Source organism: Etheostoma cragini, chromosome 16, assembly GCF_013103735.1.
Source record: "Etheostoma cragini isolate CJK2018 chromosome 16, CSU_Ecrag_1.0, whole genome shotgun sequence".
Classification (NCBI taxonomy): Eukaryota; Metazoa; Chordata; class Actinopteri; order Perciformes; family Percidae; genus Etheostoma; species Etheostoma cragini.
Window position 1 is genome coordinate 16606812 of NC_048422.1, and position 5448 is coordinate 16612259.

Genomic DNA, 5448 nt, shown 5'->3' on the forward strand with positions numbered 1-5448 from the left:
TGGTGGACAGAGCAGCAGCATGCAGCAGCATCATGACTACTTTACAGCAACAGTGTAATGACAACATACTGCAACACATTGGCCATTTTTTTCTATTCTGAATGAGGGACAGAATATATTAAATGATGTAAAAAAATTTAGTTTTATTGGAAAAAAGATGATCAACCTTTGAACCTTTGTGATAATGATAACTGGATGGAGGCAGTGTTGAATGGGACTGTTGAGTTTTAAACATAGCCTATATTTATATATTTATTTTGAATCTATTTTGATTTTTTTTTTCATAAAATTTGGCTGTGTTAATTCTGTATATCTATCTATCTGGTTGAATTGGGAAACAGCATCATCACCAACAAAGTGAACTGCAGATAACCCCATGACGTGGCAGACACAGTATGGAAAGCCTATATAAAATTCACAGAGCCCGCATGTATCTAGTGGTGGTCTGAGCCGCTGATAAGGATTTGCGGGCTATCTGACTTCAGTCTAGATGAAGGATGAGCTTCTCAGACATAGACGTTGTCCATCCTGCTGATGCTCCCTCTTCTCATCGTAAACTCTTGTGCACCCTCTGGTGCTTGCTAGTCTCCCAAACTTCTTTGTGTAGCCTGCTTTGCAGATTGTCTTCCTTGTCTGTGTGGTTGCTCATTATTCAGAGACAGACGGATCTCAGGTCATCTGCAGCTGCAGCAAAGGAGAAGCAGGAAAGATGGCGATCATCCATTAGACCGACCGGGCGCACGCATGAAATACGAGGACAACTTTTGGGAGGATCGCTTGAGGAGAAGATTGTACCAGTGAGTTTTTTCCTCTTGCACTATATTTCCAGTTTCGCCAAGATATCGGCTGGGCTTTCAAGGTCTGCGAGAACGTCGGTATGGTAGATCATGGGATATAATTTGGAGAGCGCCTCGTGAATGACCTGGAAAGAGCTGATCCCCCCCCCCCCCCCCAACCACCTTTTCTCCTTTTAGTCCAGGTCCAGCCGACTTGGGAGAGGAAGCCGGGGCGAGATTTTAGTCGGGTGGGTGCTCCGGCTGGCACCCATGCAACCAAAGTCAAGTGGGTCTTCTCGCTTCCCAGTTATTATCCTAACCCTGCCGCTTCCTCGCTATGTCGCCTTCGGTTTGTTGTCAAAGTGACACAAGGAAATGGACGCGGCTGTGTAAAGAGGGTCGCCTGCGTGTTTCATCAGCACCGGAGCGGAGTGTTTTGTTATTCTGACATGTCTGGTCAGGGGAATTATTGGCCCCGACTGTGCGTCCCTTCTCCGGTCGTGCGTGTTGTTGCGCGTTAGCTTCATGGAGAAGCCATTGCACGGATTGCTCTCCTCTCCCAACCAGCCTCCATTAGCGACACAGAGGAGCTGGCATAGCCGCTGGTCCAGTCACATACACACAAACTATGAAAGCCATGTCCAGTGTGAAGAAGCTATATGTGCTCTCTCCCCTCCCCTGTTCCTCTCTCTCTTTTTCTTTTTTTCTTTTTAAAAAAAGAAACCTTTTCTGGTGGCGATTTTGAGTCGGTTCTCCACAGGGTTGGGGCTAGATATCCCTTAAAGGTTGAGAAATGGTGGCTTTATATATATTTGTTTTCTAATGTTTTGTTTTTGGTGTTATTGCTACATTGTTACCAACGTGTCCCCTGCAATGTTTGGATGCCTGTTTGCTGTCACTGGTCTCAAGTCAGGTATGTCATACTAGTAGGGCTTCACCATAAAATGGAGGAAAGCAGATGAGTCTCCAAGGAGAGCCCTGGAGTCAGACAGGCAGGATCCCTCACGCCAGAACAAAGGTTGTGTTCATAAATAATCGGCCATAACCTATTCTGCTTCTTCTGCTTTTTTCAGCTCGGAAGTTGAGCCTGCTACAGGAAGCAGAAGAACTCTGAAAAGTGAGGTTAGATCCTTTAGTGGGGCTTTCAAGGTTAACTCCATAGAACTTGCTGCTTTTATTTTGCACGATTAAACTCCGTTAGGATTGTAAATATCTGGGATTTTTTTGGCTGTAAGACTCACAGATGACACTTTTGGACAGCATGTTTGTGATTGTGCTGTCTGAGACGTGGATGAGATAGGCATTTTAATGCTGAATAATGCAGTGTTTTGGCCATGCAGGTAGTTAATGTTCAACAAAGTGGTCTTCACATACCGTGTGTGTGTGTGTGTTTGTGTGTGTGAGAGAGTGAGAGAGCGAGAGAGAGACAGAGAGAGAGAGAGTGAGGGTGCAGATAGTTTCTTAAATGGAAGTTCTCGAGATGATTCTTGTTTTTTGTGTTTTGGATGAGTTTTTTGTGAAATTAGGGTTCAGCTGCTGTCATCTAAGCACTGTGATGCTTTAAATGCAAAAGTGTTTCAAAGTCTACTTGCTCATAATTTGTAGACTAATTATTTACACAGGAGCTAGTAGATCCTGCTGTTTATTGGAGGACACGTGTGACTGTTATTTTGATGTTGTACTTACTTTGTTTGCTTGTTCCAAGTACATCACATACTAACTGAAAGTTATTTGGACAAAAGTATTTGTCATTTATTAACAAGACCCATGATGTAATCCACCCTATGTCCACTGTAAAGCCTTAGGTGACGTTTCCCACATGATATCCTAAAGGTGTCTGATGACCAGCCTGTCGTGTGTGTGTGTGTGTGTGTGTGTGCGTGTGGCTGTGGCTCTGCTACACTCTGCAGTTTCCCTGGCCACTGTGTGAAATCTTGCTGACAAGGAGACTGTGAGCTTGACACACTGTGCTGCGACAATGCTGGGTCTGAGAAGAGCACTCAAAATGGTGGCAATGCTCCTTCTCCCTGGCGTGGCAGGGCAAACAGGTTCTCAAGGAGGAGCTGATAGAGTACTGCAGGGCAGGAATCTGCTGCGGTTGACACATTTGTCTCACAGACGGGTGCAATGTATACAGTCTGGTGGATGTTCTGCAAATGAGCCCGGTGATTTAACTCTGGATGTGATTAAGTTGTTTCTTTCTACTCATATTGTCTCAATGGCTGCTGCCTCTGTGCACTTAGAGTTCCTGTTGTAACTTTCACAAGCCTTCAACACATTCTTGACTCTTTCTCAATTGTAATGCTTATTGGTGCTACACTAGAAGCTAATCTGTGTGCTCAGGTTTTCAGTTCAATTTACCAGCTAAATTCATGTGGGTCAGGGCTTTTTGCTCTTGCTGTACTAGAGAAGGCCTTTCTAGTTTTGTAGTGTAGTGGTATAATAAACCCAGGCTGGATTACTAACAGGGCAAAGTAGGGAACTGCACAGGGGCCCCCGACTCACACAGGCCTCAAAGTCCCCAGGTTCTTTGTGTTGCAATTACTCTGTTGTAATTAGATGAATTACACATTTGTCTGGTGATATAAACCTGTAATATTAATTTAAAAACTGAAAATTACAAGGACCTAAGGTGGCTGGTTTATGTTGAGACCCTGTTGTGTAGAGTATCTGTGTCTAAATTTTAAAGGTTAAAATGGTTATTTGATTAAGGATTCGCTGCTTATTTCTGTTTTATATAATTGTAAACTGATATGATTGTAAACAGTTGCTTTCTTTGTCATATAATAAGTTAGTTCTTTGAATATCTTTGGATTTTAGACTGTTAATCAGACAAAACAAGACATAAATCCTTTAGCTATGGAAAATTGACAAAGATTAATCAAGAAAATAATCACAAGTTGAAGTACTATTGGATTGAGTATTTTAAGTATTTTAGTAAATATTCTGCATACATGATGCATATCTTTAAACAAATCCTTGTTTGATTAAGTTAAACTAACTAACATACATTTTCATGAGTAGAAATACTGGTTGGTTTCTTGAACTTTAGGCAAACTACATTGTCTAGACAGCCCTTCATCTATGTCTTCATATTTTTAAAGTAGCTGTAATTGGTTAAGCATACCCCATGTATAATCTATTTAGTCCTCATGTATTTATTAAATAAATTAAATTTAGTATAGTATATTGCAACTTGCTATCAGATGCTGTCATGTTTTTACATCACCCTTGTTGCTTTAATTGTAATTTGTGACTGATGAATACTGATATTGTATCTGGATTGCTAAAGGCTTTTTAAATCAAACTGGTTGAACATGATCTCCGCATAAGACATTTTTTTGCAGTTCAGCTTTAAGGTGGCAGGGCAGAACTGAACTATGGTAGATACTTTTAGAAAAGAATTTTTTTGCAAAGTATTTCAGGATTACACTCATAAAGTTCCACAGACAGGACATAGGACCAAACAAGAGAGAGTTCTATGATGGCTTGAACGCTGAAAGGAAGTGGTTGTGAAGCTCATCACTCACTCTGATACTTTTGTACATAAATACAAACACACACACACACATACACACACACCCTTCCTCTCCCCTATTCACTCATTCACATTGGGTGATGCACTCCTCCATTCTTCTCTACCTGGGGCAGTGAAGAAGGCCAGGGACACGCACAAAAGCAAATTGAAATGCTCCAGTGAGTGCTTTCTTGACATGATGCATGGCTCATGAGATGCAGCCGGACCCTGCTGCTACACTTGTATGTGTGCTGAAACACAGAGGCCCCACATCCAAAAACTATAGTCATTACAGCACAACAAAAACTTCACTACTTTCTGCTTACATACAGTCACTCCATAAAGAAATTATTTTCTTGATTTAGACATGAAAGCACGGCATTGTTACAGTAAAAATCTGCCAAGATCCTTTGAATAATTAAATGATGTGTAACTAGGCCTATTTGAAAAACTAAACAGCAGCATCATGTCAGGGATTTAAATGGAACAAGGAATTGGCTTGCTAGAGGTGTCTTTCCAGTTTCTCTTGTCAGTTGCAACGTTACACTACCGCAGAACTGGTTCCTCATCTCTTCCATCAGAACATCAACAATTCAATGTCACCTTTCCCCTCCTGGAACAAGTCATGCTTGTATAGAAAAGGAAGATAAATTAAGCCATCCACACTTTATACTGCAGGTTTCTAGCCTAAATTCTGAATTTGTGCCCTTCTCTTATAAGACACAGTAAACCAGCCCTGTCAGCCTCGAGCTGCCTGTGGTGGAAAAAAATCCTGAATTCTTTGGAGACGCCCGTTCCTTGGGCAGTGTGGTGCCACCGGACAAGGCCTTCATTGAGCAGGAACAGGAGTGGTCTTGTAGAAGGGATCCTCACTGGCTCTGCCTACGAAGCAACAGAGCTGTCCAAGGACGATTAAATATTTAAGAGCATGGAAAGGAGGTCTCAGTGGTAAGTTAATATTGATGGGTCTCTCATCTTTCCCTTCTCAAACTTGTTGAGTTGCCTCAAGAGGTCGGTTTGGAGAACCTGGAGAGGACCCTCACTTGTTTTATCAGACACATTTTCCAGTAGCTTTAAAAATATTTCAAAAAAGATTACTTTTCTTCCAATGTGAACAAACTGGACTGAGTGTGACTTGTCTTTTTCGGGGGGGGG

The 5448-nt window shown here is 41.9% G+C and overlaps 1 protein-coding gene across 7 annotated transcripts in view; it reads left to right on the plus strand.

The window, feature by feature from the left end:
* Window positions 1–433: 433 nt before the first annotated feature.
* znf462 (zinc finger protein 462) overlaps window positions 434–5448 on the plus strand; it is a 46586-nt gene continuing 41571 nt past the window's right edge. For 2 of the 7 annotated variants that reach the window (XM_034897308.1, XM_034897314.1), the window contains exon 1: window positions 434–797. The gene's annotated coding sequence lies outside the window, so the exon portion shown is untranslated. Of the gene's footprint in view, window positions 798–1528; window positions 1690–1849; window positions 1899–5013; window positions 5242–5448 lie in introns of those variants that run through there. The other 5 variants (XM_034897313.1, XM_034897312.1, XM_034897311.1 and 2 more) reach the window with 5 other exon arrangements.